At 47.9% G+C, this 21,492-nt stretch overlaps 1 protein-coding gene across 2 annotated transcripts in view; it reads right to left on the reverse strand.

Moving 5' to 3' along the window:
- CTBP2 (C-terminal binding protein 2) overlaps window positions 1-21,492 on the reverse strand; it is a 179,181-nt gene that overhangs the window by 119,041 nt on the left and 38,648 nt on the right. For both annotated transcript variants that reach the window (XM_011986426.1, XM_011986425.1), the window contains exon 2: window positions 3,442-3,545. The gene's annotated coding sequence lies outside the window, so the exon portion shown is untranslated. The remainder of the gene's footprint in view (window positions 1-3,441; window positions 3,546-21,492) is intronic.

Raw genomic sequence — 21,492 nt, forward strand, 5'->3', positions numbered from 1 at the left:
CCTTCTGTTTTTCATGGAAAAAAAGATATCTGTCCTACCAGAAGCAGGCTAGAGGCCCAACGATCAGGAAGATGACCTCAACTAGGTGGCCTGCTACAGCCACAACGCAGATGGTCATCCAGCCTGGTTTCCCATGGCAGATCAAGGTAAACCCCTCTTCCACACCAATCACACGGAGTTTCCAGCACCGTATCACCTCAGACTGTCTTTCCCAGAGGCCCTGGTAGGCAGGCAAAGCTTCTACATCATCCTGGAGATTCATCAAAATACATAATACAGCAGGCACGGCAGCCGGAAACAGTCTTATCTTTGCAAAACCACAGCTGCAACTATTCTATCACCACTTTACATAATATAAGTTAAGGGATCTGATTTGCATTCCCACTCATTTATGAACATTTAGCCAAAAACACTTTTTCTACGATACTTTTGTTAAAAAAGATAATTGGGTACTGCTGCAAATATTAATGCTTAATAACAAAATGGTACTAAAAAACCATGACCCAACTGAAGTGATGAAGAATGAAGTCTTTTTCCAGGAGAAGCCAGCAAAGCCATCTGACATGTTGAGCTTTCATTCTGACAAGTAGCAACATAGAGAACAGATAGTAAAGCAGAACATGCGTCAGATCTAAATTTAGCACGTCACTATTCATTATTGAGAAAACGAGCCTCTTGTTAGAAGGCTAAGTATGTGATGTCAAGTTACTAAAAAAGACGGCCATAAACCAAAATATTAAGTCTAGCACAACGGGAATGGGATGCTTTTTAAATTAGGACACGCTAAAGAAAATACTAAGAGGGCAAAAACAACGTATAAATGGCTCTAGTGCCTCACGGATTCGTCATTACCTCTGACGGCATCACATGCTTTTCATCTACCTCCTTCTCCTCTGCCCCCACTTTAAAAGATGTGTCTACACCAGGGATCTCAACAGGTGGGCTCTGGTTGAAATCCCTATGAGGTCATTACTTTGGTTACAATCCCACATGACCTCCCTGTGTTGCTGCATGTAGACAGCAGGCAGAGCTGGATACAACTCCCTGGGCATGGTGACGTTCCACAGAGCAGAAAGGGTCTAAGAGCAAACACACGCCTTCTGGGGCCATGTGAGAATTCCACCATAAGAGTATCTGCAAATGGTCAGGGGAGAAGTTTTATCCTGGTTCTGGGGGGGCAGGTGGGCCAATGGGGCCACACTCAGTGTGTGTGCGTGGGTCGTGGACACCATGAGCCGTTAGCACAATACAGTGACCATGCTCCAGTGACGGCCAGCTCCAGTACCACACCAAGTCTCTTCAGCTCTTCCAAAGTGCTATAAAAAACTCTTACCCAAAAGGATGCCAAAAATACAGGAATGGTGGGAACCCCACATAAGGGTAAGTGTCTTGAGTCTGCTCGGCACTCAGGAAACATTTGTTAACAGGAAGCATGTCATAATTTCATTCTGGTTCTGGATGCATTTGGAGAATGTTAGCTCATCTGTCTGAGATGGAGATCACTGCTAAACAGGATCCCAGAGTGGCTCTGGTTATTAGACTGAGTCAAATGAAAATGCCCTCATTCAACCATTTTTGATATTTAAAAAGTCTACTTCATTCTTATACACCAAGTTCCTGCATCCTTCTGTTTAGGGAAGATGATTTCCAACCCTGAAATGAGCATCTATGAAACGTACTGATGGTCCATCCAGCGGAGACACTCCCAGGCAGGCAGGGCCTGGTACCTGTCTGGGTGAAAGGGCATGGAGGTCCAACACGGCCACTTCCATGGTGTCCAACTGGAGACATCACCATGACCCAACCACTGAAAACATCTTCGGACTCAGCAGCCAACACTGGAAGTATCTCTGCCAACCCCAGGCCCAAGCTGACTTTGTCTCTGCCTGAGTATCCTGGGCAGGTTCAGGCACACAGCTCTCTCTGAGAGAGTGAGAGCCAGAAAAGCAAGCAATGTTGGTCCTGAAAGGCTGAACTGAATAAGGTTGCGAATGGTGGTCCTGACCTCCCTCAGGTTTCCACCAAAGAACATTCCATCATACTTCCAGTTCCTCATCCTCCTCAATGCTAAGAGCCTTAACCGTTCGAAGATGACTCAGCGGCCCCTCTCATACATAACTTGAGCTTCATGCTCTGCTATGGCCTTTGGCCCTTAGCAAGCCCTGTCAGAGCACTCCCAGGAAAGGGTTCTGAATTTCTATATCAAATTCAAGTTTAAAGGGTGGGGAGGGTTCCGGGTACCAGCCCAATACCCCTGTTCAATTCATAGATAAGGCTTCCAAGTGCCGCAGAGGCCACGTGCTCGGTCACCAAGCTAGTAATCTTTGCAGGTCTAGGTCTGGGTCAGCTACCTCAGTTTCCCCAGCTAGCTCTACTTTATAGAGAAAAGGAAGGGACACACAGAGACCCTTTCCTCATCCTACAACCCATGGTGCTGCTTGGGTTCAGGCAGAGATTCAGCTTGTCCCCCTCAGGTGGTTGCCCATGTGTGCCCCTGGGCTCCAAGTCTCTAACCGCCTCCAGCAACCCGGGAAGCCAGGCCTGAGGGCCTGGTCACAAACCTAAACCTTTCTGGGAACCAAAGTGAGTCCCCTCAAGGCTCTGCTAGGAGTGTGACAGGTGAGAGAGACAGGACACAATCAATTGGCTAGCGGTTTCCCTTGCTTTTGAATGACGCTGTTACCTCAGGGAGAAAACGTTTTTTTAAAAAAGCAAGATTAAAATCAATTCCATCAAAGAAGTTGCCACTTTGAGACTTTAAGTAAGATCCAGGTTTTGTGAAAAATGGCTAAAGGCATGCCGAAATGAAAGTTAGAATCCCAAAACCCTGCTACGGGTGCAGGATTGAACTCCATCAATATGAGTGCGGTCAGGATTGAATGCTCATCTCAGCCTGCACCTACATTCCCAATCTACTTCCCCAGAAAAATCATGGTATGTTCCAGACATCCTAGGGGCTGGTAACACTAAAAGTCTAAGCTGACTGAAGAGGTGCCAGCATCCGCAAGCCGTCTTCTTCCTAAAGACATCCATCTACCACTTATGACTGACTCGGGGTGTCATGAGATGGTTTCTCGAATTCATTTTTATTCTTTTTAATTAATAACATCGAGAAATCCTAACACTATTTTCATTCTGACTTGAGTTTCCTTGTCGTATAATTTCCGTTGACTTATCTCTACAGCAGCAGCAGCAGCAACAAAAATCACTTTACACTGAACTATATTGCTTCAGAGTTAATTACATGTATTTTGCTTTTGATAAATGAAAATACTAGATGCAATTAATTGAAAGACAATCAATATGATCCCGCGATTAGACATCCCAATGAAACAGCCAGAGGCTGTAGGCAATCCATACTCATCAACTAATTGAAAACACATTGCAAAGGGGATTCTAGAAAACTGAACTTTTACCTGGAGATATTTCACAATAACTCACCAATATAAGTCTGTCCACAAACTCTATAGTTCACACGATGGGCTGTCCGTCTTTTTAAGGGAATACAGCTTCATTGGTTCAAAACCATTTAAGGTGATGAAACCCTGAAAGCAAAATGAATGGAGTCAGTGAAGTTGAGGTAGTGATTTTTTTTGTTTGTTTGTTTACATCTAGGCATCCTTTAATTGCATTTTTCCAATGCCTTCGACTCTAAGCTACCAGAGGTTATTAAATGGTTTCATTAAAAATACTATTTGTCTTGCTTTAGTCACACACCAGATCAAATTAAACAGTAGAGCACCAGAACAAATGAACTCTTTCCATCTATTTTGACACAGAGCCAAGTGTGCAAAAGCAGGTGATATTGTGTCGTCGCCGTGAAAATGTCATTTAGCTTTCTCTACATCTCCAAGTAGCAAGCAAAGGGACAAAAGAATCAATACCTTCAAGCAAAAAGTATTACCAACTGTTTTGAGAAATATGGAATTATAAAGTGCAATTCATGAGCCCACGGTTTATAAGAGCTATTAGCAGAAATGCTGACAACTGTTAATCTACTGTAACTCTGATTAACGGTTGCAGTCGCCCATTAATAGAAGGCATTTTAACTTACTTCTGAAATTGATTACTCAGTTAAGAATTCAATCCCAATGTTCAATAAAATTGCACTTTCTTGGCAAATGCAATATGAACCGAGGTGATGCATTAAACAGCACTCCCATTTATTTTGCTCTACATGGAAGAGAGAAGGAATATAGGGTGGGACCCACATCGTCCGAATCACTTCCTGTGCACACACAGCTGTGAGGAGTGCAGGGCGCAAAGTTCCTCTTTTGCGGCTGATGGGAAAGGCAGACACCTGTGCAGCAGGCATGTCCAGGTGTCCTTTCTACGGTTTTTCCAGGAAGAAAAGATGGAATTTAACACTGGAGTTGCTATGTAACTGGAGAGCCCATGTATGAAGGTAGTCTTGCTCGGGCCCCATGAGGGAGGGGAGAGGCATACTCTACAGAAATGAGCTGCTACAGCCAGGCCTGACATTGCCAACCCCACTTTACAACCAAGTTTCAAATGGTTAATATACAAAAAGGCATGAACCACATTCCCAGCTGCATCTGACCTTTTTTTCTTTTTAAGACGGAGTTTCACTCTGTCACCCAGGCTGGAGTGCAGTGGCGTGATCTTGGCTCACTGCAAGCTCCGCCTCCTGAGTTCAAGCAATTCTCCTGCCTCAGCCTCCTGAGTAGCTGGGACGACAGGTGCCCACCATCACACCTGGCTAAGTTTTGTATTTTTAGTAGAGATGAGGTTTCACCACATTGGTCAGGCTGGTCTTGAACTTCTGACCTCAAGTGATCCACTGGTCTGGGCCTCCCAAAGTGCTGGGATTACAGGCATGAGCCACTATGCTCAGCCAGCATTCTACCTTTTTTTTTTTTTGAGACAGAGTCTCACTCTGTCACCCAGGCTGGAGTGCAACAGCACGGTCTCAGCCCACTGCAACCTCCGCCTCCCAGGTCCAAGGGATTCTCCCGCCCCAGCCTCCTGAGTAACTGGGATTATAGGCACGCACCACCATGCCTGGATAATTTTTGTATTTTTAGTATAGACGAGGTTTCACCATGTTGGCCAGGCTGGTATCGAACTTCTGACCTCGTGATCCGCCTGCCTTGGCCTCCCGAAGTGCTGGGATTACAGGCGTGAGCCACCATGCCCAGCCAACATTCTACTTTTCAAACCATTCAAATCTTAGGAAGCTGTAGATTCCTAAAAGAATTTCCCCTCTTTTAATGGGGCTTTTAATTAGCAATGGGATTAATCTCCTAGGATCCAATCCCGTGACAGGCATTCTCCTGCATCATTACGTAGCAAGTCATAAAGAAGAACCGCTACACCCATGGTTTCCATTCAAAAGAAAACCACGCTCCTGTACTCTTTCCACTGAATTGAACGAGTCCTCTGACAGCCAGCTCCTGCTTCACACCTAGAACCAAGCAGGAAGGATTCTGAAGAAGTACTCAGGAAAAGCATGGACTCTATACTCAAAGTTATCATGTACCCAAGGTCAAGTAGTAATTCACTCCCAACTGTACCCCCACACCACCCTGTAACCCACACCTCCTAAGGAAGTAGATGGGAGACATAGACATTCCAGCCTCAGAAGCGTCAGGAAGGGAGGGACAAGCATAGCTTTTTGGTAATCCCAAGCCTATAATGACACAAGCATCTAACAGTCAAGGAACCATTCTTTTGAGGTGGCAGAACTTGCCTGGCAAACTCCTATCCACTCTTCAAAACCCATCTCACAGGTTATCTTCTTTAACATCTTCCCTACTCTGGCTGGCAGACTACTATATACCCTGCCCATCTCCAAGTCTCTAAAAGTTAAATGCCTTTTACTTAATCACATTTTATACATCTCTGAAACATAGTACGGAATCAAATATTTAATTAACTGCAAAACAGAATTTATACTCCTGGTTAGTGTTGCTTGTCTTAGTATGTCACAGACTTTCTCCTTCCATTTCAAATGGTTTATGCAGAATTTCAAAAACATAAAGGACTGTATTTTCAGGAAGTAGTCCCTCTTGGAAAGGACGGCGGGAAGGAAAAGGAACTGGGGAGGTACGCCTTAACAATGACAAAAAAACAATTACTTGTTTTTGAACAACGTCTGAAGACAAACGTTGCAACACGTGAACATCTACCTAATCTTGGTGGTGGGTACAGGTTCTAATTTGAGATATTTCATAGTAAAATAAAGCAGAAAATAGACAACTCTGTCTTGTAGAAGGCTTCACAGAGGAGGTGATGTTTCATGGAATTTCAAGCCAGGACTGCCTGTCCCAGTGAACGACGACAGCTTATTTAGTGGAATAAGAATGTTAAAAGGCTTGGAAGACTGTCAGAATCTTTAAAGCAAGTGCCCGTTGTTACTTGAAGGTCAAAAGAAGTACTTGAAAAAGACTGGAGCTACAGAAAAGCTAAAAATTCAAAAATACTTGTTTCAGCAGATACTTGCTGACAGTGTGGCGTGGACTAGCGCCCCGAGGATTCACCAGGGGATATTTTCTTGGCAGGATTTCTCTAAGAACTTTCAGGAGTATACAACGAGACGCAGAAATGACTTAGCTGATTAAAATCACCACTGCTTCTGAACCAGCAACCGCAAGAGCTGAAGTGGCCTCGGCAAGTAACTGCCGGTCAGCATGCTCACCCCCTCCAAGTTCCCTTGGCTGCTTCGGGCCAGAGAGAAGGGTCCTATTTTTGGCCTGTATCATCAACCTGTGTGAACTTACTAAACATCCCTTGGCAAATGCGATCTGCCCATAGCTGATGACAGGGGGGTGTGTACTCTCACACATCCCAGAAGAGAACCGCAGCACCCAGAGATGGATTCGGCGGTGGGGGTCCCAGCCAGACTGTGGTCAACTAGTTCCTGCACTTTCCACACATAGAAAGCTCACAACTAAGGCTGCAATACCTAGACAGGACCCCCCAACCCACCGCCACGCTTGGGTTTTTTGCTCTTATACTAAGTCAGGCATACAAAAATTACTTAGGTCTGTAGTGAATAAATCCTTTTCTTAGAAACTCAATGAGACTAGAACCTTTAGAAGCCTTCGATGAGCCCTGAAAAGGTCTTGATGGGGGCCCAGGGAACTCTGGCGTGGCTCCTTCCAGGAGGACTGGGCCTGCCTTCACTGGAACTAATGGCGTTCTTTCAGAACAGTTTCTGTACTCCGCATGGCACAGAACGGGTGCCCACCCACCCACCCAAATGCACAGATAACAGAGGCCACACAAGCAGCTCAACCCAGCCGGGCCCCCACCATGCCACCTGCTGTGAGCAGCACTCATCTAACCAAGTGCCCGCTTACCCACGCTTCCTCTGCAAGAGTGATTTCTAATGATATTTCTGCCATCTGAAGCTCACGTGTGCCAGCTCTCGTTAGGACGTGAAGCTTTCTGCTCCAACTCACGTTTCGGCTGTCTGAGCTCCTAAGTCCATCTACTGTCCCGCCGTGGATGGCAGAGGCTTCATCACCCCTGCTTCAAGGCGGGGCACCTCCTGCTGCCTCCTCTTGAGGCTGACCATGCAGCTGGATCACACCAGCCAGGGAGCAGAACTTCAGCTCACCGTGGGCACACATTAGGGGAGAAAGAATGATCCTAAAGGGGCCCATGCACCCTGGAAAGCCTTATCTGAAACTGACTCATGGTTTCCACGGGTCTGGCTGCACAGAGCACCACTGCACGCTGTGTTCCTCACACACCAGGAAGCACCGTTCATGTTTACTGCTAAAAAGAGTAAACCGGAATGTGTCCACAAAATCATCCCTTAGGCAATCAAAAGTTTCCCACAGGTAACGGGCTCTGGGAAGGGACAAGGGAAAGAACAAGGAGTTAGCAAGAATCGATCCCAGGTTCCACAGGCCAGCATCAGTGGCTAAGAAGCAGTATCCTGCCTGTGATTGAGAGGTAACGGCATCTACCTTCAAAGGTAGTCAGGTCCTTTGAAAGAGAGAACCCGTGGATGATCTGCCCCAAGGCCTGCATACAGCAAGCACTCAATAACTGCATGTCATCATCAAACACCAGACATGTCTCCAGGCTGGGGCTGTCATCCACATCTTCTAAGAAACTCATCTCTACCTAACTCGTGAGATAAACAGTTGACATTCAGCACAAGAATCCAATAGTCCTAACCAGGTCATTGATGGTTAGGCACCCCAGGCATTCCCCTCCCTTGAAAGGAGGCCTCACTGCCCTCCTGTGGTGTGGCTGTGCTCAGAAAAGAGGGATTGCGTAAAGAACCATCCTGAATGCTGCACTTCTCTCCCAAGCACAGGGCACGGTAGCAGGCCAAAGTAGTCTACAGTCTTTGCCCCCTACACGCCACCTCCCTGCCTACCACAAACATGTAGGCTTCCTCACAGACCCCTTTCCTCTCTGGACTCGATGCAGCACCAACTATGACTTCAAACTCCTGGATCCTTTCAACAGGGATTTCGTGAGCACCTACTCAGTACCAGGACTGTGCCAAGCCCCAGAGGCACAAAACAGAAACTTGGTCCCTGCCCCAGGGACTCAGGAGGGGCCACCGACTCCAGGCCCGAAGCCAGCACTCAGCCCCCACCCCATTGTTGCCCAAAGCATGCAGTGACTGTGCTAGCACGGTCCCAAGCACACTCTGGGGCCAAGGCCTGTACCCACGCCTCTTGGAGGGACAGGCAGTGTTGCAGGTCACGGTGCCCTATGGCTGGCCTGGGGTTTCTGGAAGCAAGGCGTCTTTAAGGATGAGTGAACTCCCTCTGCCTCACAGACACTCCCTTAGCATCCATGCTGATGGTCTTCTCAAAATGGGCCCGTCACATGGGTACTCCAGGAATCGTCCCACCTTCCTCCCCACACTCTGCCCCCTCCTCCTTACATTCTGGTCCCCTCCTCCCTGCACTCAGGCCCCCGTCAGAAGCGGTGACTTACCATGGGGCTGTTAAAAGTAGGACCCACAGAAGCCCAGCCAAATCAGAAGTCGTAAATCAGAAGCCGAGCTAAAGCCACAGGCCTGGGATCACCCCCACCCCTCGGAGGCATCCAGACACAGCTCAGATACCCCAGCGCTAGCCTCCTCTCCCAGCCTGACACTCCCTAGAGCACACGGCACTGCCTCAGGGTATCAGTCAGTATGTGAGAAGGGGAGGACTCTCAATGGTTGGACCACAATGAAGACATGGAGCTGGTTCCCAGTCCCTGAGTGGATGGCATGGAAAGCGGTGCCAGGGGCTTTCCCCACACATCCCATAGCAGATCCTCCCAACGATTTCAAGTTCAAGGGCAGCGGTCAAGGAAACGCCTCGGGCAAAAACTCATCAAGAAGCCAAATGCTCTGCCCCAAAACTGACCTGCCTATGGCAGCATGAGGCAGTATGGTGGCCACTGACTCGAGGCCACGAGAAGCAGCACAGAGGACCCATGGGCTCCCTGAATGACCAGGGACAGGCACTCAGTTACCCGCCTCCCTTCCTGCATACCACAGTGGCTCCTGGTTCACACACCCCCAGCCACCCTCAGCGGGGTCTCTGCCCACCTGTGTGTGAACATGGGCCATACCTGTGCTCTCCCACAAGGCAACATCCCGCTTCCTGGCCTTCTTAACCCTCCACTGCCCCGATTATCTTCAGGTTGCAGTGAGGGTGCGCAGCGCAACAAATCGTAACGGGGGGAGGAAGAAGTCATGTGCAGTCCTGCAGGGGCTGCCGGGGGTAAAGACAGGCATCCCTGAGCAAACGGCAGTGGGAGGTGCCACCTCTCCTCACTTCTCAACTCTGCCACCGAGCCCCACACAGTGGGGCACACGTATGACCCATGCCCTCTAACAAGGACCTCAGGCTGCTACCATGACAGCACAACCCAGTGTTGCCTGGGGCGGCACCCACCAACCCCACCATAGTCATTATGCGCCTGGTCAGCCTTTAAGGACAAGCCCACCCTGAGAAAGGCCAAGCTCACTGGGCAGGAAGCAGCGTGGAGTCCTGGTTTGGTTGGCACATGGGGGAAAAAAAATACAATAGAATGACAATGTCCACCAAAGGGCTGAGTGTCTGACACATACTGGACAGGAATGAACAGGGTTTACCCGAGAGGCTGTCACTTTAGCATTGCTGGATGATTCCTTCCTGAGATTCAATTCCACCAACTATTGCCTAGTAATAAATAAACCATATTAATTAGCTTGGAAACAATTATCCTTTATTCAGGGAGGGAAAAAAAAACAACCCCGAAAGCTAATTCTTTCCATGTCCCTATACAGCCACATTGGCACGGAGGCACTTCAGGTCAAATCAACACTTCATTATGAGCTCCCGATGCCCAGGAGTTTCAACTCCAAGAAGAAAAATGCCCTCTAGGCAGAAACCTGACATACACAGCCTTTGTCAGACAGTGTTTATGGAAATTTTATAATATTAAATATATTCAGCTGGTTTTAAGTTTTAAGAATGTAAAAAGGCCCAACAGCCAAGATTTTAGAACTCCTGTCTTCCAATAGAAGGCCAAGCAGTGGAAACCTGGAAGGGAAGTCTTGGAATCCTGCCACTTTTTAAAGAAAAATAAAATAGGATATGTTCCCAGTGTTGTCTCAGATGTAGTCAATTAATGTGACCATTCCCCTGCTCTTTCAGCTTTCGGCTCTTCTCGACTACAGGGTCAACAGACTTGAGACTAGCTGGGTGACAAGGAACTTGCCCTTGTGGCATTAGCTGGGCTTCTAGAACTGCCCCATCCGAAGTGGCTCCAGGACAGAGAAATAAACAAGGGCGTGAGATGGGAGAATGCCAGATGGGAGTCCTGGCAACAACTGGAGAAAGGAACAAGGAACAAATTGATAAATGGGTGCTGCTGATCGGGGCTGCCGTGGGCCAAGTTTTGAAAGGGGGAAAAAAAAGTGGATCCACGAGCAAGCAGCCCACACAACGACGTTATTTTGTGAATTCAAGCTGCATTCCCACACCCAAAGCTGCCCCGTGGGCCACGGAAGCAGAGGCAGCCGGTGTGAGCAACCTGGACCTGAGGCTCATGGGGCCTGGCTGCACCCCCACACACCTGTACCTGAGTGGGCGCACGACAGTCCTACTTACAGACAAGCTAGGAGATCACCTGAACTTGAAAGAGACCAGGGCAGTGGGAGGTGGGGGGGTGGGCCTTAAAATCAGCCTGGCTCAAAGGGAAGCCTGGCCCTGAGGTCCCCACAAAGGCACACAGCTCCGAAGGACAAGTAGAAACCACATCCCAACTCAGAAGCACTTGAAGGCGTCTGTCTCTGGTCTTCCATGATTCCACACCGGAAGTGGACAAGGCGGCTGCTGGTGGAGGTGCACACACCCCTGTGAGATGGTCAGGAACCTGCCAGAAGGAGCAGACATAGGAGATGGCTCACTCCAGCCAGTGGCCACTACTAACCAGCTGGGGCATCCTGGTGTCAGGCTCTGTCCTTGCCTTCTCCCTGATCGGGTGACCAAGAGGGGTTTTTCTGAGCTCCTTTCCACAGCGCACCCCAAGGACACCTGATCTAACAAGGGCCAGACTATGTATTTACTATAGGCCCTACACAGGGCCAGAAGGTGAGCAGACGGGTCTTCAGACATTCAGAGCACACGCCCGTACCACAGTGAGAGATGGAACCTCTAAGCTGGCAGGTTTTAATACAAGATCCCTGGACCAAAAGCAGGATGGATACTGGCTGCTCTGAGGGGTCAGCGGGGGTTACACCCCCTCCCACTGCGGGGGAAGGAGTGGGCATCTTTTCTGGAAACTTGAGGTTCCATGGCCCACGCCACTCTACCCCTAGGGAATCCTTAGAGAAATGGTCAAGATGTACCAGACCATGCTGAAAACCAGAGTAGGATAAACTCTTCCTGGTCAGACACTATCCATCTCAACAATTGTGTATTTACTAAAAGTATTTCAAAACACTTCAAAGATATAGGAAAAATACTTATAGGTCAAATGGAAAATAAAATATGACACAAGTATTCAAATGTTATTTATATTTTAAAACACTCTTCAGTGAATCTCATTTTTAGTATATACATATATGCATAAGAGACAGAATAGATCCAAAGTGTTATTCTCCATGCTAAGATTAAAAAGGACTTTTAAAATGTGTAACATAACAATCATGTACTTCAATTTTTTATACTTTCCTGTATTTTTCTGTTTTCGGCAAAGAGCACGCTTTCCTATAATACAGAAACATGTGAGCTGTGAGCTCCTGTCAGGAGGGCTCTGAAGCTGGGGTGCAGAAAGTGGGCTGCTGCCTCAGCTGCTTTGCCCTGCAGGCTTTCGGGCCACACCAGCATTGTACAGTGGCCCCATTTGGGATGTAAGTCCCCTGTGTGACTGCTGTGCTACAAAGGTGGGTCTGGAAGAAAGCCAAGTGTCCCTCCACCCTCATGCAAGTTCAATATAGAAAAGGACATTCTCTTGGGGATTTCAGTGAAGATGTCTTAATTCCAATAGCCAATCAACCTGGGAGAGAATTGGTGGGCTGGACAGACACAGTGGGAATCCCTTGCCTCAGCGAGGATCTGGGACCCCAACCAATGCTGGGAAAGAGGCACAGCCAAAGCCCCGTCAGGGCCCAGGCAAAGGAGACTTCCCAGCGGGCTCCAGCCAAGTCCTTGGCCACAGATTAGACTCCAGCAGGATGAGCAGGAAGTGGCATTTAGAAAGAAATGACGTGAGAACCAAACGGCTCAAAGTCCACAATCCCTGAAAAATTACTTACAAGCGTGACCAGCTTTACATATCAACAGCACTTCTTTTTTCTTTTTTGAGACGGAGTCTCGCCCTGTTGCCCCGGTTGGAGTGCAGTGGTGCAATCTCGGCTCACTGCAACCTCCACCTCCCAGGTTCAAGTGATTCTCTTGCCTCAGCCTCCTGAGGAGCTGGGATTATAGGCACGCACCACCACGCCCAGCTAATTTTTGCATTTTCTGTAGAGACAGGGTTTCGCCATGTTGGCCAGGCTGGTCTCAAACTCCTGACCTCAGGTGATCTGCCCGCGTTGGCCTCCCAATGTTCTGGGATTACAGGTGTGAGCCACGGCACCCGATCAACGAATTTCTTTAGAGACAGGGTCTCACTCTGTCACCCAGGCTGGAGTGCAGTGGCATGATCATAGTTCACTGCAGCCTTACCTCTCGGGCTCAAGTATTCTTCCAGGCTCAGCCTCCTGTACAGGAATGGGCCACCAAGCCCAGCTAACTGCCCCGCCCATGTCAACACTACTGATCAATGGACTACATGCAATACTGACTGGGAAAGCGAAGTTAGTAAAATTCACGTGGCCAGATATCGGCCCCCTGACCCTGACTCTCTCACATTCCTTCCCCTGACAATGACCTCACCCCAACCCTTTATGTATTGCAAAAGGCATTATATAAATGGGCTGCCTGCTCCGTAACTGCTTTAGATGGGCAGATCCACGAGAGCAGAGACAGAATCTAAGTTTTATCCTGGAAAGCTCAGAGACCAACCGATGGTGAGGAGCACTTGGGTGAGGCTGTGAGTGACCCCAGGAAAGTGTTCTCTGCCTCGGCTTTCTCTTCCTCCCCCAGGAGACCAGGTGTGGTCACCCGTACCTCCCTCATGGCGCCACAGTGGGAAGCACAGGCCATACCAAATGCACAGCGCTCAGCGTGGCACCTGGAACACCGGAGGCACCCAAGTATTAGCTGTATCGTTTAACAAATGCTTTACTCACATGGCTTGTTAAATTCGAGAATCCAGTCCTGGAAAGAAAAAGAGGCCTGAAGGAAACCGGGTTCTATTTAATTTTAAACTAAATTATGAACCCAAACCTCAAGGTTGGGGGAGGTCTCAACTGAAAATGAAGAGTATCCCTGCTGTGGAATGCAGCAGCTGCTAAACCCACCATGTAGAAACTACTCACTTTTCAGACACTGTACTTTAAAAAATCCATTTACAAGGCTATGCATGTCACAGAAAATAGCATGTGAAGAAACTCTGCAAACACAGCCCTGAAGGAAGCACCCAAAGACAGAACTGAATTCCTGGGTCCAAAATATATTCCCTCTAGAAGCAACTCCTTCTATTTTTAAGAATTAATCAATCACAATGCCAGACGAATACAACAGCATCTAGAAATGGGGAAACTAAGGCCTGGGTCCCCCAGACCATCAACAACAAACTCCTTCCCACTTTCCACCCCATCACGCTGTCACTCAGGCTCAAGAAACACAGAATGGCAGTGAAACCTGCCAAACAGCAGCCCCTTCACATTCGACCAAAGTGAGTTCCGACCACCCAACTGTGATGGTCCTTGATACAGGTGCCGCAGCCTCTTACCGGGGGAATCCGGGACGGGAGAGAAAAGCCAAACTCCAGAGCAGCCTGCGGCCCACCCTAACCGAGGCCTGTGAACCAAGTGACCTTCCAGTCCTGGCTCCCCAAAGAGCAAAGGGCACTTGCCTACCAGCAGCAGCAGGGCTAGCTTTACAGTCTTGATTCAGGAAACAAATAACTGCAGAGCCCCTAAAGGACATACATATATATATATATATATAAAATCTATTGATTTATGTGCATCAAGTCACTAACACCGGGAATCCTGAACTAACGTGCACACAGACGTAATTACTCAGTTGCATGTCTGCAGTTTGGAAAGGATGGACAACCTTTTAGCATGGATGTTCATGAGGGCAGCAATTCACAAATGCTGTTCTCACATGATGAACATATAAATACACACAAGTATGTATGTTAAAATGCAGTGCAAGTGTGCTTTCTGAATGAACAACTCAACATTTTCACTGTGAAATTAGATTCTCGGGACTTGTAATTTTACAGTTTTCACGGAAGCATGCCAAAGCCACACAGGTGCAACAGGCCTTCCTCCTAGAGAAACCACGCCAGCACAGCCCGCACTCGCCTGGTGCACCGGGCCCGCACCACACGTATTATTATTCTCAGAGCATGAGCGCCAAGAAAGAAAACCGAGACTCAAAAGCCCTTTATCCCAAGTGTTGTTTCTTCACGTTTCAGTCAATGCACACTGTGCAAAAACATGCAACACAGACGAACAAAATGAACAAAACTTCCAAGGGAAGGGGGCTCTTCTGCTCTTTCCAAAATCAGCCAAAGCAACCGGTACAAAAGTCACTCCCAGTACAACCCTACGGACGTCTGCTGAGATGGGGCGAGGTAAGTGGGGGCTGTGGACATGACCAGCTCTACTTGTCACCAAGCAAGCAAGGGTCCTGTCACTCTCGGGTTTCCACGATGGATATCCTCCTCCGCAGTGTTCTGGTCAAAGGCTGGGTCAAAAATCTTCCAGTCAATACACAGAAACCAACCAGCCATACATGCAACAACTCGAATGAATCTCAAAGGAAATTAAGTCAAGTGAAAAATCCCAGTCCCCAAAGGCTGCAATGCTGTAGGGTTCCATTTATATAACATTCTTACATGACACTGGAGAGATGGTGAAGGGATTAGTGGTTGCCAGGCGTAAAGACCAGGAAGTAGGTAGGACACAGCAACTCCAGAACTTTCTCTGAGCAAACTGGGTCCTAGAAGCTGGTCAGCTGTGTCTATTCATGTGTGTCGACCATGTGCTTCAGCTGGGGACTGTCCTGGCCACCTGAAGTGGATGTGACTATAAAAGGGAAAAGGGGGGATTCTTGGGCTGGTACAAAGAGACCTACCCATGCTAAAACTGCACAGAACTAAATACACAACCAAACGAGTACATGTTACACTAGGGATTTCTGAATAGTATCCATGGATTCTATCCATGTCAATTTCTCCGCTGTGTTGCTATTACCAGAACTCTGCACAATGTTACTACTGGAGAGCACCAGGGAAAGGGTTTAAGGGATCTCCTGTATTACCTTCTCCTACCCTGTGAATTCATTCTGTATGTGAATCTGCAATTGCTTCAAAATAAGTTTACTTTTTAAAATAACAAACAGATTTGTCATTTTTTGGTTTGTGTGGTTTAGCTCACGCTGGCCACTAAGTAGGGCAATTCCTTTCTTTAGGGGATCAGCGCTTACAAGGAGGGGCCATGAGGAGCTGGCCCTGTTGACACTGCTTACGCACTCAACTGGGATCCGAGTCCTCCGGCTCCCCAGGGGCCCCGGGATGCATCCTGTCTCTCGAGAAGCCAGAGCTCACAATTCCTGAACCCTGACCTTCTCCCACTGGAGCTGGCAGAGACGCTCATGCTACGTCAATTCTTTCCTGGGAGCGGGCATGACTGACTCATTGTTCTCGCCCAGGTGCTGCCAGCTGCCCAGGTCTCCCAGGGCCACACCCAACAGAGGGCGCGTTCCCTGACAGAGCAGCCCTGGAGAGGGCAGACCAGAAGAGAAAACCAGCCCCCGGGGCGGCTCTGTGCTGGGCAAGTGCCACTCTGGTGGGTAATAACTTCAGGACTCCCTGACCCAGTCTGGCTAAATCAAAACTACAGAGCAGGCTGGAACAGGCCAAGACTGTCCCCAGCTGACACACACAGTTGTACGCTGGGCTGGCTGGCTTCCAACACCCAGCTTGCTCAAAGAAAGTTCTAGAGCTGGAGTGTGCTAGCAGATCGCCAGGGTCAGGGGAGACCCAGAGCTACGCCCCTGCTTCTCGAGCCTGGGGACCCTGCTGGTGCCCTCAAACGCCACACCAGCCTTTTGTATCACCCGAAAGGTCTTTGTGGCACTCTGTGTCTTTTCCTGGGCCTCCCCTGCTGCCTCCCTTTTAAGGAGACCTGGCATACTAGATACTAGCACTCCCGGTAACTCCCTGCTGATTCAAAGAATCCAAAAGAAGAAAATTGCAGGAGCGTCTTTGCCGTTTCCGCCTTTATTATCTTCAGGGTTACACTTTTTTCAATTCATTTGACAGTTTATCTTTACTATCTCTCAGCAACAATAATAAAAGTACCTCCCTCTCCCAAAATGTGCCACTAGGTACATGTGCATACATAAAAAATATATAGATTCTAATAATACTATTTTTTGAAATTCTATAAACCCTTAAATAGCCATTTACTCAAAAAGCTGAACCACTTTCAAATAATCAACATTGCTTAGCTTTAAAGCTGCTTAAAACACACACAAGCCAGTGACTCTTCCACACAGAAATTATATTCTACATAAATTAAATATATAATTTGATTAAACATATTTATGTCTTTGTGATGACATTTAAAATAGAAGTAATCATATTCTTTTTTAAAACAAAAACTCTTTCAATTATAATTCAAAGCTGTCAAACCAATCTTCTGCTACAGATCTTTTAAATGTCACATACCTTCAAAAGGGGATGGCAGTTTCCTTTTAAATATGCAATTCCAAACAGTGCCTTCTGAATCAAGAATGTATTAAAATACACCACTGGCATTTATCTCGATGAAGTGTAGCCTCTGCCCCTCCCTCCGGGTAGATATGTACAGACACACGGCACTCCGATGTGTTTCTCCCCAGTGTAACGGGGGAGCGGCTGGTGCCACTGCCACTGACTGTAGCCACAGGGCTCAACACCAAGTCACACTCCTACCACCTTAAGGGGACAGAGGTATCCTCTCACAGTTCTTCCAGTTTTCTTCCCAGATGGCTTGCTGAACTCTGTGTAACCCAATTTTGGCGTAGCATCAACAGCCCAATTGTAAGACAGTGTTAATCAGATGCAAAGAAAACTCCAAACTCATTCTCATAAGTCAATGACCTACATATTCAATGGCTTATTTGCCATCCGAGTAGCAAACACCATGCTATATTTAAACACAGAGCATAGATATATCTTTCTTCTAAAATGCTTTGAGAGACAGATAAGCCTTATACTTCAGCCTCTTCTCAACTTAAGGAAAGCAAACCTTGTCAATATCCAGTGTTTGGGAATCTCTGAAGGCAAAAGTCTGGTCTATTCTGCCATTGTCTTGGTAAGGAGGTACTAAGCATCATTTTCATAAAAAGCAAACATCCCCCCTGGAACTTAAGTCAATTGAAGCTTGCCTTCTTAGCACCTGACAAATAGTGCTCAGATAATGGCTCCGAGTGGGTTAAGCATGGGTCACACACGTCGCATACCCACTGTCCAAAAACCAGTCAACAGTGATAGAGTGAATGGGGTCACTCAGTGTCCAAAAACCAGTCAACAGAGTGATCAGAGTGATGGGGACGCAAATGCTTCCTAACTGCTGTACCTCATAGCAGAGATGACATCCAGCAGAGACGACAGCAAAAGCAGCAGAAAGTTCTTGAGATCTGTGCTAAGAAAGGGAGCCACAGCTCAGGCTGTCCCTCTGCCAGTCTCTTGGTATTTCCCTCAAATCGGAAGACGTGTAAACAAGTCAGTCCCGATCCCCAACCAACGAGGGTGATCCTAAGAACAGCTGAAGCGTCAGGGCTGAGCATTCGAGAAACCAAACAGATGACATGCCTAACCCAGTCTCAAGCCAAAGCCAATGCCTTCCACCTAAGAGGCAGGAGTGGACTGAGGTCGCGGGAGGGTAAGGAGGAGCCAGGGCTCTGGCCTGTACCGCTAGACCGCAGTGCAGCGGTGGCCTGGGAGAGGCCCGCCGGACACACCTCGCAAAGGGCCAGCTCAGCCGCTGGTGCTTTTCTGCCTTGTACAACTATGTGACCTCAGGCAAGTCACTGAGCCTCTCAGAAGCTCACTTCGCAGGGTCGAGAGGAATGCTACCTAGCAAGACACTGTGATTCTTGGTCACTTAAGTTCTAATTGCACTTAAAAACAGGCAGTCATGAAACTTACCAACCAAAGCCAAACTCAAAAGTCACTGGGACTTAAAAGACATCAAGAGTGTGGGGGTGAAAAAAACAAGAGTTAAGGGGCTTCTCTCTTTGGGTTCAGGTTAAAATTCTCTTCCTTGGGTGGTGAACTCCGCTCCTAGGGTATGGATAGGAAGCGCCAGAAAATGCCATCCATGAGGCCAGGCCCCACACACTGACATGCGGTACAGCTGAGGATGGAGACGGCAAAGGCAGAAAGCCACAGATGGACCAAAATACACGGCAGGGCCAGGCCCAATCAGGAAACCCACGTACTTGTTCCTTCCCTGTGAGGGCAGACGTGCTTGCACCTCCCGGCCTCCGCCCTGGAGAAGCTACTGTCTGCTCCCCTAGGTGCTGACATTCCTTATTTGATCCCTGCCATCAAGCTTTTATTCCGATCACCACCCCCCACCATAGAGACACACATATACACATCTATAGATATTTCCACATTTACACACCACATTCACATCTTCCACATACACACACATCCAAAAGAGCTTGTGCGCACTTCTGATGGTCAAAGCCAACAGCCCATTCTCAGCTGCCATCTGTCTTGCCTGCTGCACCACACACGTGCATACACACACTCTCTCTCTCTCTACTCTACTTTGTCCATCCCAATACTGCATCAACTACGAACAAGCCAGGTACTATTAAGTAAGGAAGGCTGGAAATTAAATGAGACATAATCTTGTCCTCAAAGAATTCAAACAAGAAACAGCAGAGTGTTGTTACATGAAGTAGGCACGGACGAAGGAGGGACGGCAACTCTGCCTCAGCCCTATTCACATGCTCTCAAATCAAAGGCACTCCAGAGGCTCCTCACCACCTGCCTTCTAGATACTTCCGTCCAACTGCATGTTCCTTCAACCCCTCCAACTCAGCTCACCCGCAACCACTGTCATCATTGCCTCACCCCCTGTAGTCCCCGTCAACAACTCAAACAAACGCAATCCTGCCCTGATCTCATGTCTGTGTCACTGGAACCAACAGGCCTGCCTCAACCACTGTCCACCTGCACATCTGAGAGGCTGGCAGGTCACCAGGGCTAGTCCTGCACGTCAGTTCCTGGGAAGAAAGCAGAATGTCAATTGTATTCTCTCAAATGCCTATCAAAAGCCCAGCTGAGATCAATAATTTTTTGGGAGAATAGATCTGTATCAACTGGTTCAGTGTTTGGTGAGGTATTGTAAATGCTATCCTAAATCAAACGGTATCCCTAGAAGGACTCACATGGAATGGCCTCCTCTAAATGTCCCTCCAGTCTGTACTTCTGACTCTTTCCAGCAATCTCAAGCACAAGAAGCAGTTGTGGGAACCCAGGCCTGGCATTTGTTGGCAGACCATGGTTGGTGGCAGGGCGCTTTACAGCCGTCACTATGCCCGACACGCAGCTCCCTGTAGCAAGGCGTTTCCTTCAAGGACACATGTCGCCCCTCCCTAAACTCAGACAGAGCTGCCCAACTTAGGATATCTGTTATAGCAACTGTCCTGAAATTTTTGGTTGCTGTATTTGCATTTTAAAATCAATTTTGGCTCTCCCCAATTCTCAACCCCTATTACGGCATCTACTTTTTGAGTCCTCAAAGAACTTTCTTGAAAGTGGTAGCATATAAATACATAAAATGGAATCCACTTAAAAGGACATTCTAGTAACTTAAAGGACATTCTAGTAACCCTATAAAACATGCTTCTAAAAGTAATGACCCCAGAGACTTGGAAAAGCTGGCTGCAGCTTCCCGAGGCCAATGAGGCTAGCACACCCAGATGCCGGGTTCTTGGGTGGCCCAGCTCATGGTGAGGCTGCTCTGGGAGCAGCTGTTTAGAACACCTACTTAGCCAAGTGTCCGTCCTCACACGGAAGCAAACTAGGACAGCATGTGCTACCACATGACCATCAGTAGGCTCCAAAAATCCACTTCTGTCAGTCATGAATGCAAAAACAGTGGACACAGATGTCAGAAAGAACCAGGAACACACCAGGTACCAAAGGCCACGACCTTCATTCTTGACTTACTAGCCTGGAGCTTCATCAGAGAGCACGGTATTTTGGGGACAAGAAGACCAGTGGGAAGGGAGAGACACTGGGAGGTGTGGGGAAGGAATGAAGGAACGAGAATTGTTCAGAATAGCCAGGAAAAGCCAAGAGAAACAGGCCCCACCCTAATATAGAGGGCACAGCCACATCTTCCAGAGCATGTGAACTCCACAGCCCACGCCCAGCAGAGTCAACAGTGCAGACCCCTGCACCCATCTTGCCAGTGGGGAGGTAGGGGTCAAGGGAGAGGAGGGGGCCCTACCCACTCACCCTCCCACCCCACTCCACCACCCAAGCAGAAAGCCAACATTCTGTAGGGTGGTTTAAAAAATAGCTGACTTCCATACATGATTGGTGGAAGCACAAAATGTTATAACCACTTTGTAAGACTAAACATACACCTACTCCATGACCCAGCAATTCCATTTCTAGGAACTTACCCAAGAGAAATGAAATCATATGTCCACAAAAAGACATGCACGAGAATGGTTCATAGCCACTTGCTCAGAATAGTGAAAAGCTGGAAACAGCTCAAGTGTCCATCAATGGGTGAGCGGGTAAAGAAACTCCGGTCAAGTCATTCAATGGAATACTACTCAGAAGTAAAAAGGAACGAGGGGATAATCTGGCCCAACATGTCTTAAAAATCTCAAATACATCACGTGTGTGGCATGAAAAAAGCTTCATGCAAAAAGGTAC

The sequence above is a fragment of the Mandrillus leucophaeus genome, unplaced genomic scaffold (assembly GCF_000951045.1).
Source record: "Mandrillus leucophaeus isolate KB7577 unplaced genomic scaffold, Mleu.le_1.0 Scaffold299, whole genome shotgun sequence".
In the NCBI taxonomy this organism is placed as follows: domain Eukaryota; kingdom Metazoa; phylum Chordata; class Mammalia; order Primates; family Cercopithecidae; genus Mandrillus; species Mandrillus leucophaeus.